This window comes from Cygnus olor, chromosome 4 (assembly GCF_009769625.2).
Source record: "Cygnus olor isolate bCygOlo1 chromosome 4, bCygOlo1.pri.v2, whole genome shotgun sequence".
Taxonomy (NCBI): domain Eukaryota; kingdom Metazoa; phylum Chordata; class Aves; order Anseriformes; family Anatidae; genus Cygnus; species Cygnus olor.
Window position 1 is genome coordinate 26067096 of NC_049172.1, and position 26335 is coordinate 26093430.

Sequence of the window (26335 nt, forward strand, 5' to 3'; positions counted from 1 at the left end):
AATGCCAAAATTCCCAGCAAAAAGGTAAACAAAACAAAATATTTTGGAGGAATGTAGTTAAGAGAGGAAGAGAACAAAAAAGTTCCAAACTGTTTTGAAAAGAAAATATTATGACTATTCTCATTTTAGAATAGATGAGAACAAAAGGCTTTGATATAAGTTTTTCAAGAAGACCACAACCTTAAAAAAATATTTTAGTAAGCAAGCACAAGCATTTTCCATAGTCAATCAAGGTGTCAGTGAACCAAAGATATATAAGGAAACTAAATAATGCTTCCTTCTTCAACTTTATCTTCAATGGGCTTAATAGCAAAGTCTATCAGTTGTTTGTTGAAACACTACTTGGAAGAGTGAAATTAGTTCAGGAAAGAGATATTAAATTCTCAGATATGATAGTGAAAAGAATGGATTAATTAATTATCACCAACTTTCTTTTGTGTCTACTTGAGCTGTGTACATGAGATAACATAATATAAATAAGAGAATTGCTAGTGTGTGCAATCAATGTTTAAAAATCCAATTCTCACAAAAATAACATGGAAAACATTTCAAAACCTGATCCTTCAAATATAAGAAACTACGAGGCCATGATAAGTTTTATAGGTGGTTCTCAAATGACATTAAATTTTCACGACATAGCTTATTTTTTAAAATTATTTAACATGTAAAATCATGGCTACCTAGAAGAACTTTTGAGGATCTATTAATGTCAAGAATATTTCTATCTACAAATAGCCATCTAAATGAAGCCACATAGTTTTGCCTGAAGCAAAGGATCCTTTTCTGCATTTTCTAGACTACTGATGTGTGCCTCTAGAAACACGAGCATTACGGACTGGAGTAGAAAATAGCTAGCGAGGGTATAATGACCACATAGCAATACAGAGTGGAAGAACAGCTATTTTTTCCAGTGCATACTTTCATAACTGCTTTATAAGCATTCATCTTGAAACAAAAGGCCATTGTTTATGAGCTTATATTCAACATGCAGACCTTCGATAATCTTCAGTATTCCATTAAGTTGTCACAAGCTTCTCTTAGGCATGGAAAATGCATCCTTCGTGAGGGGGGGGGGTTCCTACTGAGGGCTTTTATAATGGTTAAAACCACCATTCCTTTTCATTCTTATTCTCCAAGGCAAAGCAGCAGACTACAGTTATTTTTTGAATATATTTGGTTAAAGCTATTAGTATTCAAGTACGAACACGACTATCTGAATCTTCATTACATTCTCATTGGATTTCAGACCATTCCCTTGAGACGCATGAGGAATTATGAAGCATATTAGAACTTTATTATAAAGTAAATATGATCAAACCCAGAAGTATAATCAATATAAACATGTTACATGAACTTGTTTCAAAAGACAAAGTGAATTGGAGAACTATTTCAGGCAAACAGTCTATGTTGGCAAGTACATGGGAGTACATGGCAAGTACAAGCAAAGGGAACTTGGGCATGGAGGCATGTTGAGATACGTGTTCAATTAATTCTAAATAAGTAGTTATTTAGCAAAATTTTCATGATATAGATTAAATTGTGCAAGCTTATACTCCTAAAGGAAAATAACGCCCTATTTCAGGTTACTATACATTTCCATCTGAATTGAAATTAAGGAAGATGAATGAACACCTTTGAAAAAAAGTCTTTATTTAATTCTCTGAGAAGGCACACATCTCTAAAATCTGGGCTCTCAATCCTGTCTTCAGTTTTATGATGAGTAATTATTATGCATTTCATTATGACAATACCTTAGCATCTCAACTACTGTACTGAATTTCCTTCAAATACCTCATTTAAGTTTTAATTAGTCTATAAATCGTTCATTTCCTAACACATACAATTAGATGAACTACACCCACAAAAACACATTAATTTAGGATTTTTATTTGGGTCTCCAGCTCTTATCATTTCAAAATTGTAAATTAATTTCCATTCTTCCATTTTTTTCCTCTCATTTATAGCAGTGAGATAAGCCTACTTACTAGTAACACTGGGTGGGCCGTAAAGTGATGAGAATCTAAATGATTGCTTTTATAGAAGTACCCCAAGGAATATGAGTAACACTGAGCAAGATGCCTTCACTTGGAAGATGACTTACAGAACAAGCTCAGGAAAATCAAAAAAGCATCCTGTCAAAACCCACTCATTGGGTTGTCTACACAAATTGGAACAAAAATAAGTCAAATGCACTGCAGTCCACAACTACAATTATATCTGAATAACTATAAAGTTGTTTTGACTTAGATAAAACAGATATTCTTAATTACCCCCAATAACAGTGGCAATTAATTGGTTGTGCTGGAGGTATTACTTGCCAGATAAAAATAATGTTTTGAGAAATCTATAACATTATATAAAAACCCAGCAACACCTTCTCAGAGCTATTACAAAGGCAATACCAATGGAAATCAGGAAATGACACACATTTTAGTGGCAGACAGTATATCAAATGTCTAAAAGCAAAACAAAAAACCACAATGGCTCATCTTACTGTGTTATTCCAGACACTGTGGAAAATAATGTTTTATTGGATTTGATTATAAACAGATGTTTATTCAAATCACCTACAGGTTTCTTTTCAAAGGAGATGCCTCCTATCCTTGTAAAAATAAATTACAAATAATGTATTTTGAATCAATGGAACAACAGTGTCTCTAGTTCATTTTTACTTGTGATTTTACTTACTTTAAAAGTGTCAAAGAAAGGACTGGAATTTATCATTGCTTTTTAACACAGCCCTTTGTAGGTTTAATTGGATGTCACCCTTTGTCAGCAAACACCAGTGAATTACAATAAAGCCATATGATTTAAAAGCAACTGATTCTAAAGACATTATGAAGTTCAGCGAAGTCAGTAAATAATCTGAAGCTGAAACAAATCTGTTAAGGACAACCCTTTAAAAGAGGAAAAGGATGAAAGAAACCATTTTAAATCAAGAACTGGAGAAAAAATGGGAGTTGAAAAACACATTAATACTTCTAGTATTTTTAAAGCCATAATTGAGTGTCAACAACAACAACAAAAAAAAAAAACAAAGTGGAAACTATGTGGAACTATCTTATGCTGCTAAAGTATGTGCTAATTCATGCCTACCTGAAGCAGCACAGTTTAACCCAGCCAACCATGAGGGAAGTAATAGGCTGATGTTTGGAAACCATGCTGAAAGCAAAGGAATGGTTGCAAAGTAGTTTAAAAAGTGCTCTACCATAATTATGTAATACGAAGAACATGCATATGCATATTCCCCCCCCCCAAAAAAAAAATAATAAAGCTCATTTAATAATTAGAAGATAACTTCAGAACAATGGATAATGCAAAGTATTACTAATGAAGTATATCAGTTCTCAAAATAAGTCTAACTGTAAGTGATAATGATTTGAAATTACTTTAAAAAAAATCACTTCCATATCTAATGGTGCTTTTATTTAAAGCAAGCTTAAAACACATAGTAAAGATAATAATAGGCAGATGGAGAGGTCTGTCATACTGTTAAAGAGAGAAGTCTCAGATTTTGCTGAAGTTGTCTTAAAACTCTGAATCTCTCTCTGGAACAAAACTATCAATTAAAAATAAAAAAAATCATACCACAAAAAAATGACTTGCAATTTAAAGCTGCACTAACTTCTTCGTAGATTAGTAGTGCAGTTGATTAAGAGCCACTCTCCAACTGTGTGCCCTGTAAAACCAGCAGTTCCTCAGAATTTGCCTGCATGCACATAATGAGCCATGTACTAAAGTTGTTCTCTCCTGAACCAAGGAGTCATTAATGCTCAGAGAAATATTTAGGAGACTGGACAACCTGCTCTAGGTGTCCCTGCCTGTGGACACGGGTTGGACCAGATGACCTCCAGACCCCTCTGCCACCTTCAACCTGCTCTGTGATTATTTAAAGATATAGTCACTGTTTTCTTTCACGTTTACTTAAGATTTCAGATTTAATCTGTAGTACATAGTATTTGCTATGTCTACAATAAACAGGAAAACGGCCACTCATCATCTGGCTACCTGAATTTCTGTAAAAAAGTAAATAGAAAAGCCCCTTCATACACACACCGATGTCATCTTTCCTCTTGCTTTATAGAGTACAATGAACATATGATAAATTTAGGGTTGCACTATTGCCGATCTGATCGTTCAGAGAAGAAAGGGAAGACATCACAATTTGGTAAGATTCAACCCATTTTCCCTCTTCCGACATATTCCTTTAATGACTTGTTCTACTAAACTTATTCACACTTCATGATTAAAATAGAACACGAAATTAAAGGAAACATGATTAAATGAAAGTAATGTATTCTTAGAAAACATGTTTTAGGAAGAGTTCTTTATTGGTATTTGTCAGAGGTCACTTGCTATAATAAGCAACAAATTTGTTTTCTATATTTAATTATGTAAGTGACATATGTTCATTACCAAAATCATGATGATTTGTTAGAAGTTCTACAGAGTAAAACCATTTTTAATTCACTTTTGAAACAAAATTTTTGGAAATTTAATAAGATACTTGTTTTAGACAGCTCTGTATTAGGGATCATACAAAGATCCTCTTAGATTAAAGATTTTCTGGTCAGGTTCCCAGCACATCACGTTTCATTTGGCTGGAAGAAAAAAAAGCATGGCCTATGAAGGAATAGTTACCAGCAGGAGATGGATATTCAGAGGTTATCCTGTACACACTGCACTACAAAACAATAGTATATCACAGGCAGCTGGGATATGATGGGAGTGCATTGTAATTGTCTGTGGATGTGTGAGTGGCAGCTGGCTGAATCAAGTGGAAAGACAGAAATAGTAATATTCTATTTGGGGGTAAAGAGAATACAATAAAAAGCAGAAGTGTAATTTTTTGCAGCTGCAAAGCCTTTTTTTGACAGCTATTCGCTTCCAATCACTTTCAAGTAATGCATGAATAGAATAGTCAATGTCATTAAAATAATTTACTAGTCATCAGGAATAATAACTGAATAGAATAATTTACTATTCACACACATCTATTGCTAATGTAGACACCTAAAACATGTGGTTAGAGACAGCAGTCTGCATGCTAACTTGTCAGATGTGATACTGAAATCCACTCCTCAGACAAAAAGTAGTAGTGGAGAAGAGCAGCGACTGCAACAACTTCAGTGATATTTATCAACCATCTGCCAATGCATTTCTTCAACACACTGCTCCCAAAATAAATCTTTAGAATTACTGAAAGAAATAGTGTGTTAACCTGACTTGTCCTAAGCATGACATGAAGGAACATAGACGTTCACACACAAATACAGTCTGTCTACTGAAAGTAAAGATACCTGTAGTAAAGGAAATCTTTAAATCTTGAAATTTTTATCCTTCCAAGGAGCATAGGAAAAAAGCAAATGGCTGCTTAAGAAGCAAATGCTGTGGGATAGTTGCATGGCTCTGCAAGGCTGCTCACAGACCCCCTGCCACCTGTCCGCCTCTGTGCTAGACATCAGCATAAGCTGCTACAGGCTGGTGAAATCCACTCCAGTGCTTTCCCCCTCTGCATTTAAAGTGTCATCTGACCAGATAACTGAAGCGACCATCAAGGGATCAGCTTGTCCACAATCCAATGAAGAAAGTAAAATTGCATAATGGTATCCGCATATGTTTAAAAATAAAATCTGGCCAAATGCAATCAGCTGTGTTACAAATGCTCTATATCCAGGGTAAAATGGGATTGGCCTTTGAGGCTGGTAAAGAGTAGCTAACATGCACTGCTATGGACTTAAAACATTGAGGAGTACAAAGTCTACATTTGCACTTCACACAGACCATTGCAAATGCCATTGAATTCAAAGGATGGCTAATTTAATAAAGGAAAATTCACAAGTTTGCAGGGATCTCTGGATTTTATTCCAACTTCTGAAAGACTTTCTTTGTGTGCAAGAAAAAATGATTGGCTGTGTCACTTTCTCAAATTATCTTATCTTTAATCTTCAACTTTATTTAAACAATTATCTTAAGTTACACCAAAATTTAAAAAAATACATAAGCAACACTAAAGAATGACTAAAACATTATGCCTACTTTTTAAAATCTCAAATTTTAAATACATGCTTTGAGTATCTATTGATCTCCAATGGAACATTGCCTATTTACACTCTGAAAGTAAAGTTGAGATTTGAACCCATATTTATTTTATTAAACGTACTGATTATTCTATGATCATACTGGCGTCATGAAACTTTACTACAGGAGTCTTGCTCCCAGTGGTGGGGAAAAAATGTTTGTGCTGTTTTCATTTCATTCATTCATACCTATCCTGACTCTATATTTTAGAATGAACTGGGAAACCTACATTTAGATAAAACAGTATGTCTTCATGTCTAAAGAGTGCACTATTATTCCCCCTTATAGTACAGAAAAGCTTATGACCTGACAAAAAAAAATCTACTGGTCAATTTAAAGGGTAACAAATCTGAAAATTTACTGTTTTCTTTTTATATCTAGTATCTTCTCTGCTCAATTTTATGTAAGCAGAAGTGATCGCTAAGTTGAGTGTTGTGTTCAGTTCTGGGCTCCCCAGTACTACTGGAGCGAGTTCAGAGGAGGGCTACTAAGATGATTAAAGGACCGGAGCACCTGTTGTATGAGGACAGGCTGAAAGAGCTGAGTCTGTTTAGCCTGGAAAAGAGAAGACTGAGGGCAGATCTCATAAATATATATAAATATCTGAGGGGAGGGTGTTGAGAGGATGGAGCCGGTCTCTTTTCAGTTGTGCTCACCGGCAGGACTAGAGGCAATGGACACAAACTGAAGCACTGAAGGTTCCAGCTCAATATGAGAGGGCACTTCTTTACTGTGAGGGTGACAGAGCACTGGGACAGGCTGCCCAGAGAGGTTGTGGAGTCTCCTTCTCTGGAGATACTCAGAACCCGCATGGATGCCATCCTGCACAATGTGCTCTAGGTGATCCTGCTCGGCAGGGGGTTGGACTAGGTGATCTTTAGAGGTCCCTGCCAACTTCGGCCATTCTGTGATTCAGTTTTGTACACCATTTGCAATATGGTGTGTCTGTGTAAATAACTTCATTAAGATCCTACCTAACACTTCAGAAAATCCTCTTTAAAATAGATGCAAGAGAGAAGCGTTCTCAGTTACAAGCTCCAAGAGAATTATATCTCTCAAATTATTTCAACCTCCCTTTTCTCCAAAGGACGCTAAAAGCACAGTGATCCTACACCAGCTATGGGTGCATCTTCATGGCACCCATACATATAGGTTCATTGCACTCATTTCAACAGAATATCAACCTCTTCTCCTTCCTCCTCTGACTCCTGACAGCTGAGAAGGCCAACAATTTTCCTAAGGTGTACTAACATTCACTTACCAGGAAATTAAGGGGAAAAAATGGCAGTTTTGCTAGTGCTATCCTACTGCCCTCAAACACAAGGAGAGTTTGGAGAACAACAGTTCTCTGTGAAGCTTTCTGATGGAGATTTAATATTCCTGCTTAAGGAGAAATATTTAAAAGATAATAAAAATAGCAATGCTAACCTACATTTAAACATCATCTACTACAATTCCTTTTAAAACTTTTGCAATACATTTCCATAACAATATTTTTAGTACTTGATTTTTTTTTAGCATTTTAGTTCCGCATGTCTTTGCTGCTTGTATTTCAATTTCTTTTAAACTTTAATTTTTGCTGAAACTAGGGAGGTGACACACAGCATTTGCTATTATAATACAAATCATTTTCAAATATTTTGAATGCTAAATCAATGTTATTCAGCTACAAGTCGGTCTTAATATGCTGCAATCCTATGAAAGATATCTTCTGAAAATTTCTTTATTCTCTTGTGAAAACTCTGAGTTCCTTGTATGAAGTGCTAGTTAAATACACATATCAGAAGCAATGCGTTTTTTTATTCAAATAAATGAAACACTATATTCAGCAAGTCTTATTTGTAATTACATGAACCTGTTCTTTCAGCATCAATTATCTAGTTATATACACAGTACTATGAGAGAGGAAAAAACTCTACAGTTCAGGGAATTTAGTTTTTGGAAGCTGAAATAAATTCTATTTTTGCAAACCATATAAAATGTTAATAACCTCACAAATACAGCTGCCAGCGTCAGTCCATTTTTTTCCTGTAAGTAGTCCCAAGGAAATAATGATAATGCGACACTAAGAAATGCAGTCTTAAGAATTTCAACTAATGATAGTCTCTTCTGTTCCAGAAGCACAACACACATCAGAAACAAAATCATATATATATATATATATTTTACTAGCAAGTGACTGAAATGAAAAACAGGCTTTGCTAATCATTACAAGGGTTCTGTGTTTTATTAAAAATGTACTGTTCCTTCTGTGTAAATTAAGGTGAAACATTTTTTGAGATGCTAAGTCAGTTTGAAGGTTGACTAAAAATTCAGAGAATACTAGACTTTTAGTGATGGCTTAAGGCTTTATTGTTGTTTTGAAATGCAAACCCCAAATCAGGTCTCTCTCAGCATATTTGATTCAAAGCCAGTATCACAACGAAATGAGCTTTTGTCCTGCGTGTAAATTGGGTCACTCATTTTGAAAGCCTCATGCTGTATTGTCAGTTAGAAATCTTCAGTGTTTTTACTAACTATCAGTTAATGGGATTATAGAAAGAACTAGAGAAAATAAAAATTTTACATTAAAAAAGAGAGAAGAATCAAAATAAATTAGCCTATGATTGGAAAGCTATGATTGTACCCAAATCCCAGACAGTCAGAAAACTACAAAGTGAATATATGCTTAGTTTTTTATCTTGATAAATTCAGCTAGAATGCTTACTAGCATCTAATACCTAAATCAGACTTAAAATATCAATTGGCTTGGGGAAATAAAGAAGTATGGGGATTGGGACAGCTATTGCTATTATTAACAGCAGAGTTTTCTGTTAAGGAAAACTGTGACCCCCAGACACAAGAAAAATGTAAAATTCAATATATGGCTGATTTTTATCTGAAAATAATCAGACTCAGATTCTTGATAGCTCCTATCTTTATTTACCCATCAGTCTAGACAAAGGAAAGACAGAAGTGGGTGTGTTTATCTTTCTCTGCAGGAAGAGGATGTGATTTAATGAATTTAAGCATTCCCATGAGCACAAAATATATGCTTTGCAGGATTGCCATGCTTTTAGATGTTTGTTTGACATTACTTTAAGGCAAGACCTGTAGTACCAGAATTTTAAAGACTCCAGAAACCCTGCGATACACAAGGCAAGATTCAGCAGCTTAACATTTGAAAGTGCTCTAAAGACCAAACACCTCAAGTTATTACTGTCAGGTGCTATTCTTCTATACTCTCTTTGCTAATATGTTTTGAGCTCTCCAAAGACTGAGTGTACTAACAGGTTGCTATATAAATTAACTATTGCATTAGTCCTTTGATATACTGGGAATTACTCCAATAACTAATCACATAAGACACTTATTTAAAAATATTGCATATTCACTACTTCGGTTTCTGGCCTGTTTGGAAGCAACTCTTTGTATCAAGAATTTTTTTATTTTTTAAAAAAACATCTGCAATAGCAAGATTCCAAGCTTCACTACCAGGTGGTAACTAGTGAGATCTTGCTCCTGATTCTTCCTTCTGTGCAACTTCTTCCTTCAGGTTTCAAATGAGCTTTTAAAAGCAGGCAACACTTGAGACAATACCTTCAAGATAACACTGCCTCACTGCTGTTATTCACTATTCACAATACATTCATAGCACAAGAAAGATCCTGTGGTATGAATGTACCATACCAGGCAGTTCAGTTAGGTGTGCCTCATTATATAGCAGTGTCTTCCAAAATGACCAAACCTCCTCCTTCCGCTAATTTTTACAGTTCCTTACCTTCTGCACGAGCCCTTACAATTTGGTTCTCACATACAATCCAGAGGCCAAGGCACCCACTCTGGAACATTTGGCAATCTACTAACCCAAAGAACATGTGAGAACACAGGTTCCAGCCAAACCTGAAATGGCTTTCATGGGTTTTTATTTACAAAAGGAAAGCATTTTACCTGGATGGTGGACTTACCAGCCTTCAAAAAGCACCATAGACAGAAATTGTTCATAAGAGAGGACATCGTCTGCACCAGATGGTAATCTCTATGTAAGGCAAAAGAAGGTCAAAGAAGGAAGGAAACGAAGTCAAGACTAGGTCTCAGACCAGATCATTGGAGAGCTGCAAATGGAGGTAAATGGCCTGGCTTTACACACTGTAGGTCATGCCACTTCTAAGTCAATGAAAAAATGAACCAAATTTAGTTGTTTCAGCATTTTGAATAATTAATTTAAGGAACTAGAATGTAAAATCTATTTTCAGTAAGTAGAAGTGTCACATAAGCAGTGCCCTGCACTTCCCTCACACTTCGGTCACTGAAATATGCTTTGGCTTAAGACCCTGATATTCTCTCCCCATCAGACACAAGCATCCAGCTACGAATATACCTCTATGATTTAAAACAAATTAAATGTAAATGTTATTCTATAAACGGAATCTTTTCTCAGATTTGCCACCTAAAACTTCCTATCTCATTATTTATCATGTACCTTTGAATCTGTCATAGTATGATTTGTTACTAAAATAAAAATGACCATCATCTCTGCATCAATAAGTCCCCAAGAGTCATATTTTTTTCAGCACATAGAAATGACAGGTTTATCAAACAATATTTTGCTCCCTAATACATACCCTTTATTCACTGCTTTTTCAAAATAAAAATCACAGGCACCCATAGTTCTTGCAAAGATTTATTAGTTTATCTTCTATAGGCTGCTTCTAGTATTACTTTTCATATGGATGAGGATTAAATAGCGAACACATTTGTTCAAATATCTTTACAGAGCCAATCATCTCTCTCAAAGTACAGACCAGCTTACATTATTTATATGTTAATGGTCAGGGTCACACTGCCAAGTCATTCCTAAATTCCTGCTCTCTAAAAGAAGAGGGGAAAAAAAGAAAAAAAGAACCCTTAAATAATTCAAATATCATTGAAGAGAAATTGGAAGATTTGTTGGGCAAATATCAAAGCAATCTAAAGCTGGTACGTGTAGATGACATACCGCGCAATGACATGAGCGGAGTTATTATTTTGAGAACACTTCTACTTGCACTGCAGAGTTTAATAGACCACTGACTGTGTGAAATGTCTTCCATTTATGATTTTCTTCTTTCTATTTCTACCTACAGTATTTGTAATTCTGAACTTTCACCTAATGAATAATGTTTAGTGATTATTGCTTGACTTTAATGCCCTCCTCCCCTCCCACCCCCTGGCAATTTAACAAATTTAATCCAAATTCAAATAGATACATGCATTCAAGCCAAGTGCAAGAAACAAAATTCTGCAAGAGTGAACTGTTCAAAAAGTCACATACTTAACAAGAAGTGCATGCTTAACTTGTAAGACTTCATGGTATAGTCCAACACCCAGAATTTAGTCTTAAAAAAAAAAAGGCTATCACGGAGCATAGAAATACTGCAAGATGTGTTTAACAGCACCCCTATTAGCTGTAAGTTTAAATTTGACACACTATCATGTGTCATTTAGTACTCTCCATGGCTTATCTTGTCTTCACTGCAACTTAGTTGCAGTATCTTTGATTTACCTGATAAATAAAGTCACTGTTCAGGACTTTCCACTTAACCATTTTACTTTCCCATTCAATATCTTCAAGTTCTGCTCCCCTGAATGATCCAGTTACCAGCTCCAAGATCAAAGGCACATAGAGGCCAATATATTCATAGGCTCAGGCTAATAAGAGGTCTAACTTAAGCTTGTGAAACTCAAGGAATAACGCTGAATCTAAGCAAAGAACACATTTAAAAATGCATAAAAAATTTTTGGTGATATGAGCACAAGTCACAAAAACAACATGATGAGTGGTTTCCTGCTTAAGTGACCATCAGTGCTGATGAGATTCATAGTCCTCAAAAATAAAGAAAATCACTTACAGGATAATTCTTTCCTTTCCAGGTAGATCTCTTGGGACTCGTGCCCAGGAACTCTGCTGTGTGTACATCAAGTAAACAGTGTTTCTCCAAAAAGTTTGAAGTACTGGGACATCTCCTATCCTATAATACTTTTATGCTGTACACCGATGTACAGAATTTTTCTATAAACTATGTAGGACACCAAGATTCAAACTCTTCCACTTTTCTATATTTAAACCAAGAATAATAGTTTCCGGAAATTGCTCTAAACCTTCAGTTAAAATGGAACCTGTCCTCACACATGTCAATTCAGTTGAGGGTTTTGCCTAGGCAAACATACCACCTGTTTTCACTGTAAGTATGTGACTCTTTCTGAGTCAGCCTAGCTTTTTCTTGGATCATAGGCTGTAAGTCCATATTTACACAAAATGATCTTCAAAGTCTAAATGGAGACAGCCATCTCTCATAACTACTGAAAGTTTTTTCAAGAACGAAATAGAAAGGCCACTTGTCATCTTCAGTGCCACAAGTTCAGAGAACTGTATACCTCAGCAAGTCTCTTCACTACGGAGACTTTTCTCCAACTCTAGTGAATCATCCTAGAATAGAAGATGATGTTAGAGGGCCTGTTTCACCACTTCTATGAGAAAACTGCTTGGTTTGACAATTTCTAGCCTTCCAAAAGGGGAAGGAAAAAAAGTTTTGAAAATATCCCTCTCATGTTTTCCCTCCAATAATAAACCAAACAGCATGGAAAACTGTGGGCTTGTTCTCCAGAATCTTTTCGATCACGGTACTGACTAACACAAAAAAGGTTGAGTTAAGGAAATAAAAATCCCCAGAACAAAGTAAGTTGCATTTTAAAACGAGGTAACCATGGTTAGAATTCCCTTTCTTAATTGTGCTGAAGCCCAGCTCACTATGGGGGACTAGAATAAGAATAGATACTTGCATCATCTCTTGAGAAGCCTTAATAATTCCTTTGTTTGCAGCAGCTCTGTGAAAATCGTGCAGCATAAAAGAGAATAATAATGAATCTTTGCTTTGAAATTGCACTTCTTACCAGCACAACTCAAAGCATTTTACAAAGAAACTAGTGTCAGTGTCATTCAGATGAGTAACTAACACAGAAAAACAATTTCTTGCCCAAGGACGCGGGTCATACTCAATGCTACACTCAAAAAGCCACACTGTTCTGAAAAGAAATTATTTCAGTTCTTGTCTTTGTCATGACATTATTTCAGTCATGACTGACAAGTTTTCAAGTTATTGTGCTCCTTCTCTGACATGCAGAAGTCACAGGAGTTTCAGGTGCACGTTAAAATAATAGCTGTGAATACAGGAGTCAAACTCAAATGGAGAAACAATGAATAGAAACGGGCGTTAGAACAGCAAAGGAATGAAGTGACAGTGAGACACTCATTTTCCCAGAAGAGCGTCAGCTCTGAGCTCAGTTCATCCTCTCAGCTGATCCCATATGATTGGAGTGAAAACTGTATCATAAAGGATTCATATGGTTATAGCACAGGTTAAGACATATTGTACCTTTCACCTAATAAAAGAAACATATAAGGAGAAAGCTTTTCAGATCCGTCCTCTTCCATATTTATTTCTACCCTTTAGGAACAGAGGCGTGGTGCTGCATTAGTTTGGCAGCTAAGTTCATAAAGCCGCATTAATGCATGTTCTCATAGTGCTAAGAATATGACTCGGAGCTTCTCCACTAGACATTTTTTTCTGAATAACCACTGATCTCCCTGTCCATAGCTGCTCCCCGAGCTTTACATCAGATTTGTTATTTTGGCTTGGGGCTGTTTTTCCAGGTATGCAGGTGACAAAACTTTGAGCTACTGTAGAGAGAAGGAAAACCCATGTTTTGCCCTCAGAGTTATGACTTGTCTCTGTCTGCCCCCACAAACATGCACTTCAGGCTCTTCCCACTAGTATATTTAAACTGAAACTGATTCCCTGCAAAGGAACAGAATTCTAATCACGTGTGAAAGTACTGATTCACGTAAGTGCCACCAGGCATCTTACCAGCCACTCCCATCCTGTCTCACACTCCAGTAAAGAAAAAAAATATATATACATTTAAAAAGCCTTTCTTCTGCTACAACCTTTTTTCCTGTGAGGGGAGGGAAAGACTTCACATCTCTGAGGATTTAATGGGTGAACACAGAAATTTACAAATAGAGTTTCACAGTCTCAGAATGTGTTGCACTACCTGCAAACTTCAAGATCCTTTCTATCAGTCAGTAGTGTCAGCTGGCACACTAACCAGAGACCTATACCAACTCCTTATCCTCTCTATTCCTAAACTGACTATTTTCTCTACAAAAGCATTAAATGAAGAGATTTGCCCATACTTAGAGAGATTTTTGCCACCCCACGTTCAGCCCAGAGCTTAGTCCCAAATAAGCCCTGTACTACCATTAGGATTAGCAATAATTTGACTTGTCACTATTCACTTTATAAAGCCTGCAGATAAAATGCAGGTTGTCTCCTGTATCCCTCCTAGTGTCTGCAGGAAGAGCAAAGCAACAGAGAGGAAGGAGGAAAGAAAAAAATGGCCCATATTCCAGATACTGGGTGAACGCTGCAATATAATTGCTAATCAATCAAACAAAAAATATTTAAGGATTCTGGCTGAGAAGTTAACTGCCATTTTAAGGTACGCTTTGACAACAAACTTGAAAAACAAAACAGTCTGGACATCTTTCTTCTAAGAAGCAAAAAAGCACTAGCTATAAATAACCTTGGCTGCCAACTGTTCCATCTGTATAGATTAAAAGAAAAGTCTTTTTTCAATCAAGTCCCTTGTTTACTATGCATCAACGAATACAAAAGATCATTGAGTGGTGTTAGGAGTTGTAGATCACATTAGAAAGCTCATGGATGTAACATGGTTTTTATTCCCTTGATATTATTTGCCACAGCACATGACTCATGCAAAGTTGCCTGAGCTCAGGCAGCGGCTTTACGCAAGCTCACATAGTGACATTTCCACTTCACATCCATGAATGTAACTAGTCTGTATGGTAAATTACACATTGATTGTTCAGGATACATGCCAAGAAGAGGCCATAAGAAGATATAAATTACCCTTTACTCTAATTTATAATCATGCTGTCGAACAGCACTTTGCTGTACTACATAGACCATATTGGCTTTAACTCACTCATTCAGTTACCAACTCATTTAGCAGCATTAAGCACAATGCAGGAGGATTAATGTGTTAATATTTCATGAAAATATGTGACTAATTAGTAATTTATTGCTCTTGGGGATTGTTTCACCTCTGTGCCAGGCAGAGAGCAATACTTTCTAGGAACCATGCAACAGAGTGATACAGGACCCTGTGATGGTTTTGATGTGTGCAAGGCCGGTGGACCAAGCTCTGAGGGAGATGTCCTCTAATGACTCGTGGTAGTATATACATATAGAAGTGGACTACAGATGTGTATAACATTTAAGCAGCATAAAGGCTATGAGCTACAAAAAACTTGCACTCATTTTCTTATATACAATTAGCTACATTATTATTCACTAAATCACTCCCTGATGCTTGCCTGTCATAGGATGAAACCAAAAAAAGCCCCAGACTGCAGTTACAGAACCCACCTGTCACCCCAACCCTGGCAGAAATTACTGACAATGCATGTCAAGGATGCTGAGCAGAAACAACAACCCTGTCCTAAGCTGTGTTTGAACACAACTCAGTCACTTCACTAAACAGTAACTGAGCACACCTCCTTCAGTAAGGAGCAGCTTAGAGCTGCAGGTTAAACTCATAAGCTAGGAGTACACAGGTTTTCCAGGACTCTGTTTCTAAGTAGTAACACAGTCCTTTACACAGACTGCTGGATTCACTTAAGTATGCAATGCTTCTCTGAAACAAACAGATGACTTCGCAATCCTCCAGCTTTCTTCATAAGATGTTTTCACTTCCTTCTTCAGGCACTGTAAATCAGTGATCTCCATTAAAGTCATTACAAACAACACTTTCAGCCTGATCCCATTAACCAGCTCTGCATTCACATAGAGGATTGCTGAATGGTAGCATTTTATCAGGAAGAGCTTAAAAAAAAAAAAAAAGCACATTTCTGTGTTCGTATGCAACAGTAGTAGTAGGAAGTAATCTCAAGCATTGAAATATACATATCCAGTATGCCTGAATTAATGTTAGAGGCTTTGTGTACATGCCAGAAATGATACAAGCAAGAAAGATGACTAGTCGGTAGTATTTGATTAATATTGGCATAAAACATCACATTACCATTTGTTTCCTTTATGAAACTCAGGACTTAAATGGAAGCCCTCTAACTTAATATACATACACACAGGGAAAGTAAATATTCAATTTAGCACAAAAACAACAAAGTTATAATAAAAATAAGAAAATCACTGTTGCTTTGAAATGTAACTTGGAGTAAAAATACTTACGAAGAAAAGTATTCCATAAAAAGGAAAACATGCTGCCTGATGAAAACCACAGTTTTAATCTCATCTGTTTACGCAAGATGCTTTAAAAAGTTATACTCTGAAAAAATATACTGAAAATGTTACTCTATTCATGTCCCCCCCCACACTATATATACCATTATGACATTTGGATATATATATTAGATGACTGTAGCACCACTAATATTTCTTTTTTTTTTATTAAATTCAATATAGAATATTAAGTACAATACAGAATAAACACATTCAAAAATCAATCACTATGTTCCATTTCATTTATATTACAGGGTTTGTTTTTTGCCTTATATTTGAGGCACAACATTTCTTTTTGTCCTTGTGCCATATTCATAGCTATGACATTCAGTATTCAATAGTTTCTATCCCTACTTCCTCTTCAAAAGCAAGACATAGGTCCTTGTTATCCTGTATAACACCTTGAAACCACGATAACCTGACTTCACTCATGTGTCAGCACTTCATGCGACTGCTGAAGTTTGTTTACTGACACATCTCTTCCATGCACTAGGCAGCCTGTCAACCTGAATGCTCACCTTTCCAAAGGCTGCAAAAACTCACTCACCACATTAAGAAAAAGCTGGCATCTGGTACATTCACAGTTATCCAGATGAAAAAGAAACTCTTCCCCCAGCATGTTACTATACTCCCTTGATCTGCAGTCTGGAAATGCTGTGTGTCCTTGCACGCTCCTTTAAGTGTTTCCTCCTTCCTGCCTTGAAGTAATTCAGTTTGTCTTGCATGAAGTATTTTTTTCATGCAAGTTTGGCCTTATCAAGAGGGCTCAAGAAATACAGTGGAAAGCTCCCTCAAGAAATTATGGGATTTCAGCCGCATATTTTACATCTCTACATCACTGTTGATGAAAATTATCACGGGGAGACAGGATATATTTTTTAGCCAATTAGCATCTCACAGATAATGCTGTAGGAATTCAGTTTGCAGTCCTAAAGTGTAGCAAAAAAAAAAAGTGCTTTTGACATCCACGCCCCTGAAATAGGTCCCAAAGCAAAGTTAATTTTTACGTATTATCAAATCAGATGCTGATGCAGAAAGCAGAGCATGCCAGACATGGTATTTATTATTTTAATCAAACTACTCTCCAGAGAAAAAAAGCCTGGATAGTAAACTAGCTTTGTAGTTTACAAATTTAAATGATAAGGGAAATAATACTTCCAGCTACTCAATCCCTTTTAAACTCCTATCACTTTTGATCAATGATAACATATATAGGACCCAGAATCAACAAATTCATTTTACAGGTTGGATAATTTGTTTTCTCTTTGCAAGACTAAGAAATTACTGGGAACACTTGTAGCACTGACCTATATTACTCGTTTAAACAATGCACCCTAAAAGTAAGCGAAGTAATACAGTAGAAGCTTTTCTACATAGGATTATTCGAAAGCATCGCCTTCATAAGATTATGAGAATGGGGCAAGGAAGAACACCAAAATTTCAATCATTTCAAAGAATTAAAGAGTAATTAATTTACAGGATGGTTAAAAATAAAATAAAATTTAAAAATAATTCAAGATAACAAAAGGTTTTGGCTTGGACTTTACCATTGAATTCATATCAAAGTAAAGGAAGGCTAACAGATGACTTCTACACATGACCACAAATTCATTACTCACTAATGAAAAAGAAAAAGAAAAGTCATGCTAAACATGATTACTGCCCAATATAATTTTATAATATTAGTTATTCAGTATATTGGACGTAGATACGAAGTGATATATATATAGATAGATAGATATACACATACCATATCTTAATGACAGTTTCACTTACTAGGATGAAAACCGAATTAGATTATTTTCCGCGATGAGAAGCAGTATTTTCATTAGGAATTTGCTGCTTTGTGTTTTCTAACTACATAAGTGGTCTGATAAAGTTCCTTCAGATTAAATCCCAACTGCAGTCTAAGTTTTCTCATTGAACAGCATTAAGTTAACCTGAACAGTAACTTCTGTTTAACCTCTCGACGCTTTTTACTTTTCTGTACAAAGCAAAGCCAAAACAAGATAAACATTTGCATATGCCATTAAAAGAGGTCTAAGGAACACTAGCATGAAAGCCATCTGCTGGATCAGCTAATCCATTTTTGACCTTCTCAGGACATTCCTTTCCCTTTAGTTTTAATCAGTAAACTACTTTCACAGAATCACAGAATGTTAGGGATTAGAAGGGACCTTGAAAGATCATCTAGTCCAATCCCCCTGCCGGAGCAGAAACACCTAAATCATGTCGCACAGGAACACATCCAGGGGGAGTTTGAATGTCTCCAGAGAAGGAGACTCCACAAGCCCCTGGGCAGCCCCCCTAGTGCTCTGTCACTCTCACCACAAAAAAGTTTCATCTCACATTTAAGCAAAACCTCCTATGTTCCAGCTTGCACCCATTGCCCCTTGTCCTATCATGAGATGTCGCTGAGAAGAGCCTAGCTCCATCTTTCTGACACTCACCCTTTACATATTTATAAACATTCATAAGGCCACCCCTCAGTCTCCTCTTCTCTTCAAGCTAAAGAGACCCAGCTCCCTCAGCCTTTCCTCATGAGGGAGATGCTGGAAAACTATTCCTGCAAAACAGAAATCTTAAAAACTTTAAACACCTATGACAAAAGTACCTGTATGCCACAATATCATACCTGAAAACATGATTCTTCCGGAGCTCTCAGTTTTGTTTTCTAACACAGGGAAACAACTGCAACCAACTCTTACTACTAACCTTGTCTGGGGGAAATATATAACCTAGCTGCAACACACAGTGTAGTCTTAAACTAGGAGTTAAGAGCATGTGTTCAGACTTAAATCCTTAATTAGAAACCCAGTCACTGTCAGGGAAGGGTGTTAGCTTCAGTGTGAATTACAAAATTAGTAAGGTCTGGAAACAAATGTTTTGTTAGCTTGTGTGCACAAGGCTTTTTTGATATCTTTTTTCTTTTTTTAATACATGAAAGAGTGCACCAGATGAGGCAGTCAGTATTACAGGTATTACAGCTCTGTATTTATAGCTATCTCAGTTTATTATGCTGTAAATAGTCTGCACTGCACTGCAGAAATAGTCAATGGTTTATTTGCATTGAGCTGCACTTCTCAGTGAGATAATACAACAGGAAAATATCATCCCTGCTTCATGCATCTTGACTCTTACAGGAGAAGCCATTCTCAGGGAGAAGTCAGAAGTATTTCCTTAGTGGTTTATCCTCAAGATATAATCATGAGCCTTGGTGAATAAGTTTAACACCACAACTATGGGTGCTATAATTGTTGAATAAGGCACAGACATAAACCCCTAATCTATGGAGCTGTCAATACTCCAGCTCACATCTGGACTTAAAAGCTAATAGTGTTTTTTATGGCCTTCATACTGTCCTGCACTTGGGAGGAATCATCCACTTACTTTTCCAGAAGCTAAGGAATATAGATTAAACTCCAAGGAAAACAGATTAAACTCTCCTTTCACACTAGACTTCCGGACTACCTAGATAGTCAAAGTGCCTTCATGGACACTTAGAAAATCTGGAATTGAGTATTCTTGAAAGTCAACTGGATGGTTTGATTGTAATATGATTTGGAAAGTGGCTGTGGAACCAACCACCCCATAATTCCGATCATAATTTTGGTCAAAACAAAGCAACAGCAAAAATAAGTGAAATAATAATGCACGCCACACTTCAGTATATTCTACTAGAAAAATCATATCATTAAATACATTTTATGACTGCTTATGAAGAAAATAAATACCCTGGGGTGGAACATGAGAGAAAGACTTAGTCCAAAATATACACTGCATTTTATATACACAGCAAACTTAAACAGGCTGCTACATCAGCTTCTGCAAATTCCATGAATTTTATGTGCTTTCTATTACTAAACAAAATAAAAGCACCAAAGAATATGTGGTGCTAAAGTTTATACAGGCTACAGATAAAACATTTTGCCTCAACCACTACAGCACTAACTGGTGGCTATTGGATCTCCTGCTGTTGATCTACAAAAACAGTAACAAGAATAATGCTGAAGTATAGAGACTATATCCCTGATTTAGATTTAGATTATTAAAGCATTTAAATAATCTCCCCTTCCTTTAATCCAGCAAAAGTTCTACTGAAAAGCCACCTGTGTGGATAGCACATAGTGTGGGTGAATGAATGTTAAATTTAGTTTACCAGATATCTGACTGAAGCAAATCTCTGCATCACCTGGGCTGTCTTCAGTACTGGGCACTAGAAAGCTCAAGAGCATGAAAAGAGTCTAGTTCCTGCACAACAAACAAAACATGGCTGAAGTCCACTGATGTTGAAATTTGCATTGCCATTTTCAATACTCAAGTATTTTGTAGTAAAATGTCTTCTATCTCCAACAGTTTTGAGATAGAAAGTTTCACTACCATTACATGCTTTGAAAAAAAAAATGTAATATTAATAGTTCCACTAAATGATAATAAAACATAAATACAGTGAATGCATGCATACATTAAAAAAATTGGTATAAAAGATTTTTACTCATGATTTTCAACTTTTTGAGTTTTAAATTGTATTTGTTGTATTTGCTGTATTTTTTTCATTAAAACACACATTTTCATTTTGCAGAGTATGCATTGTATGACAAATGTCTATATACTTCCCTTAAGTCCTTTCCTTCTTTGCCAATTCCATTAAACCATTCAAGGAAATATGCAATAGAAGCGAGATATATTAAGTTTCATCTTGCCAGGCAGAGCCCTTGCTCACAGGTACAGGTGTGTAGGTTGAAAGGAAGAAACAGGATTGTCTCAGCACTCTTCCTTATCTCATGCAGTCAGAGCTACAGTTAAGATGATTTTGGAAGTAGTTTTGTTAAAAAAAAAAAAAAAATTAAAGGCTGAAATGGACTTTGTGGATTGCTGTGGGTTTGATTTTTTTTTTCTCTTTACTGAGCTGTTCTGGAAATGCAACAACATAACATGCCTCAGGTTTGCATATCATGATGAGCTACACGAGAGGTTTTCTTTAAATAGTTCTTTCTTCAAGGGAACAAAACCAAGGTTGGGTAATGCTTGGGCACCTGTTTCCTCTGTCACAGTCAACAACCGCAGGTGTCAGTGTGGCACTGGCAATACCAGCTGCTGTTTTCTCAATAAGGGGACACACACAGGAGGCAAAACAGAATAGACGAAAGACAAAAGCTGGCTAAAGCTTTAATTCAACCTTTATGTGCTTCTCGTGATAGTTCTCAAAAAGACATGTAAATAGTTGGGGCATCAGTAGTCTGAAAAAGGAGATGCTACCAGTGTTAAGCTACCGGCTATATTAGCAGAGCATAGCTGCCAACCAAGAAAAATGATTCTTCCCCTTTGTTCATCACTTACGAGAACAGGTCTGAAGTGCCATGGAGTGAAATGAGTTGACAGTCTGAAGCAGCTCCAGTGCAGAGCCACCAAAACGATTCAGGGGCTGGAGCACATGACACAAAAGGAGATGCTGAGAGAACTGGAATTGTTCAGCCCTGAGAAGACAAAGCTGAGAAGAGACTGGTGTCTACACCTACATGTTGGGATGACACAGAGAAGATGGAGTCAGATTCTCCTTTAAGGTGCATGGTGGTATGACAAAGGGCAATGGGCATACCTTGAAACATATTAAATTTCCTAGAGAGGTTATGGAATCTCCACTTTTGGAGACACTCAAAAGTAAACAGAGGTCTGAGCATCGCTGCCTGATGAGACCTGCTTTGAGCACTGTGTTGGACTACATGACTGCCAGAGGTTCCTTCCTACCTAAATTATAATTCTGTGCAGCTTTCTACCAAAAAGCGTAGACACATCAATGGGAGTGGTGAAGGAAATCACTGTCTAGTAAAAGGAAATCCAAGAGAAAGCAAAAATGTTTGATTGGGAAGGTGGAAAATACAGACACATTACCAAAGATGATGTAGGACAAGAAAATTTACGTGTAATGGAACGTTTAAATTTACAGAAACTAAGGAAGAATAAGAGGAATGAGTTACCACCAAAAAGAGCAGATTATTAACAAACTGTTCAAAGACAGTACTTCTCAAACAGAAGTGCAGTTAACAGTTTCAGTGCCCAATATGGAGAAAAGAAAATAGCCACTGGCCACAGAACAACATGGCTAAAAACTACATTCAACAGAGTTTTTCTAGAGCATTTGAATGAATTCTGTGACCAAGCAATGCTACGTTTGACATTCTTCTGTCAAAAATGTATTTTATATGCATTAGCATTGTTCCTTTAAACTTTTGTTTTTCTATAAAATAATTCACAGTTTTCAATTTGGGGATAAGGTAGGACATTGTAAAATTCTGATATATTCAATATATTCAATATTCATTTTTAGATTTTCTTCTTTCATTTTTGCTTCATTTGCCATGGAGCATAAAGGAAGAAGCACTGTGTAGGCATACTCACTTCACTTTCATTTTCTCTTTGCACATTATTTTTTTGTCAATCTATACCTCTCCGTAGCTTATTGCACTTCTTCAAATGAAAAATAATAATATCAGTCAGTAACAAAAGTAGTTACAGGAAAAAAAATCAGTGAGGAAGAAGAAAGAATTAACCACAATAGAAGAAACCTTTCTAAAGCATTTTTCATCTGAATATAATTTCAAAATGCTGTTTTTAAAAATGCCCTATTTTTTAACATTTTTCTCAACCATTTCTAATTTAGCTTCCTGAGATAAAAGCATTTGCTGTCATACTGTGAGTTTGTGTGTTTATCCCTTACACACAGTATGGTTTGGATCTATCAGCCAATTTCAGACATATTTGAAAAAAAGCAATTAGGGGATCAGCTCCTACAGCAGCTCTCCATGACATATGGCTCCAAAGCCACCTGAAGCTATAGGTCCTTGGCCTCTGAGGAGCTGTGATGCAGTGCATTCTGCTGAGTGGTGGTCAATGGGCAGCAGCCAGCTTGCCTGTCAGTACGCTTACAGAAAGCAGTGAAGGTCCACCTTCTATTTATTTCCTGCCAGCAATAAAATAATGAAGAGCTGGGGCACAAGATCCTGGACTGGCCCATAGTTTGGGAGTGAAATTCTGCTTCCTCAACTCCCACTTATCGGCCTAAATACCCAAAATATCCAATAAAATACCCCAAATACCCAAGTTGAACGGCTGTGGTTTAGCCACTTTCTATGACCACAAATCATTATCTATGAGACTGTCTCCCAAACTCTGGGAAGAAAATTTACCAAAAAAAAAATAAAAAATCCATTCATAACTGGAATGTCTGCTGTCTATACACAGTATGTCATACGCAGCCTTATCATTTGTTATGTAGCTTGAATCTTTACATTCCCTAGACATATCAAACTGCGCTTATATTATGCAGCAGCACTGCAAATCTGCTTCCTTTACAATTTACTGTAGGATTTTAACAGTGTTATCAGAAAACTTAAGTCTGCCTGGATTTCAGTTAGACCATATCTACTTCTGCAAATGTTATTACTAGGATGTGTAAGATTATACAATCAAGCCCATTATAATTACATTGGAGAATAATAGCACTCTGCAATTTCAATGCCAATAGCATTTCAAAAGCATCCATAATAAATTTCTAAACGTAATCCAACTGATTTCCTGTCTTTGAAATCGGATTTTCTTCTTTTCTGAAGGTGAAAAACCTATTTCCATTTCCAAAGCTAAAAACTGAGTTAGACTGCAATTTTAATGCAATTTGTTTTGTTAGTATAATTAAATCAATAACTATCTTTCAATAAATGCATTAACAATGCAAAATGAGAGATTCATTAACATTTTAATCCCCAATTATGTTATTCCAGCCACCAAATTTCTTCCCCTTCTAAGGCATCTAAGAGGAAAACATATTCAATTGCATTTTAACATGCCTTTAGGGCAGTCGTAAGTACTAGGGATCCTACTGACAAAAGCAGAACCTTTCTGTATAGGCATTTCTTTTGAGATCCTGTTTATTAAGTGACTACAGTAGGACTACCGGATTAATTACTTGTTAATTCTAGTCTTCTTCTGATGCTCTCCCCACTCCCTGTCTTTCTGAATTCTCGTTATCATGAGCCAACCATTTGCCCACATGGGGAGACCTCCATAAAGAGGATCAGGAAAGAAAACCTTCAATCACAAGACTTTCAGACAGTTATATATATATATATGTGCTCATTCATCCTGGAGATTTTTTCTTTCAGTATTAGTGACCTGAGCATTTTAACACTGTTTTATAAAAGTTCTGCGGTTTCCAAGAGGTGTTCTGGTTTTTGCAGCAGCAAAAACTTAAAATAAAAATACATGCAACTTCTCTGCACAAATAAGTCTGAAAGAATCAACTAGACTTAGACAAAAACTCCAAAAAGCAAAAGGCAAGTATGAAGACCTTAGATTTTCTGAAGTCTAGGTATGATTCATTATTTGGAAATGAACCGTATACGCAAGATTGGCTACATGGTGAAGTTTTCCTTTTACAGAGAATACACTGAAAGTTACACCAACTATTTCATATAAGTTCAACCTCAGTGTTGATCTAGAAAAGTAATAGGGCTTATTCTATTGAATGCATAGTTCTGCTAGTTTTGACTTTTTAATGATTTGTCTTATTATTAATAATTAAATGAAAAGCTTCAATATTTGTAGCTACTGCTAACACCAAAATCCCTTTTTAATCCATGGTCTATACAGAGATCATTTCTACTGACAAATCACTCTGATTCTCATATAGCACTTTATACAAAATTTTTTATCAATTTTTGATACGCTTATATTGGATTGCTTTATTATTTGCTTTTCAATCTACAAACTGCTGCAGTAAAGATAAAAGGGATTATTAGGGTCACTGGGCATCACAGCAGTTCCATGATCTGACAGTGTACTGATCTCAAAAAGGTCTCTTTTTTGAAAGAGCAACAAGAAGAAAATATGAGTTCCCTGTTATAGAATATTAGTGAAAATAAAAAATATTTCTCCATCAATTTCCATGATTTTAACTGTCCTTCCTTTAAAATGAACAGAAAATATCTGGATCTAAAGTCCCAAAGTGCTTTTGGATATCTGCCTAGGTTCCTGGCTCTGTGCCTATTCCTGCCTTCTGTGCTGTTTTAAATAATTCAAAATACTACAAGGATCTGAACATGCTAAGGAACTCCTTTGTAATGGTAAATACTGCTGATAATTTAAAATATTAAGAAATAAATAGAAACAGGATATTTCAGTCTTTTAAGGCTACATGCAGTATGCCTAGAGTTTTCATTTAGTTAACATAGAAATATAATTTCTGTGATAAGGAGTTTTATTCTGAGCCATTTTAGTAGTTTGTGCACTTTCACAAAAGTTTTGTAATATACAGACCACGAATCCTCCCCCTCTCTCCTCTCCCTCTGAGATACATGCCATACAACTACAGCATTGCCAGTATTATTATCACAGTTATCATCTGCATTTTGGTGAGATATAGACTGCAGTCATCAACGACGTTCTTAACTGTGGTAGTCACTGTGCAACCATGTGCAACCACGGAGGACTATTTTACATAAGCACTAGAAGTGGTCAAACTCATAGTAACTATTATGAAGGAGCCTATTCCTAACAGCTCTTCTGAAAGTCAGGAGAGGGGTTGAATCATCAGAGTAATAGAAAGTTTTCATTTTGCCTTGACTCAGCATTTATAGGACACACTCCTACATTTCCACAAAGTTGTATGGGATCTGTATAATGCTGCTCATCATATGAGTTTGTTCTGTGAGGAGAAACCACAATGTGTTAAGGTTCTCCTGATGTATCCTACAGGTATCAAAGAGCAGATGGCAGTGAAATGTGAAAGCTATCCTGAAAAAAAAAATGCTATCATAAGGAAAGAATTATGTATTCTCCACAATACCATGAGCTATGACAGGAGCTCTTTAAGCACAGACTAATCTCAGAATGACAAAAAATAATAGTTTCTTAGA

At 36.2% G+C, this 26335-nt stretch overlaps 1 long non-coding RNA gene across 1 annotated transcript in view; it reads right to left on the reverse strand.

Moving 5' to 3' along the window:
- Positions 1-19199, reverse strand: part of LOC121069918 — a 32228-nt gene extending 13029 nt beyond the window's left edge. Inside the window, exons 1-2 of the long non-coding RNA XR_005819756.1 lie at positions 19060-19199; positions 3097-3162 (exon numbers count right to left, since the gene is read on the reverse strand). This is a non-coding gene — a long non-coding RNA (uncharacterized LOC121069918). The remainder of the gene's footprint in view (positions 1-3096; positions 3163-19059) is intronic.
- Positions 19200-26335: the final 7136 nt, after the last annotated feature.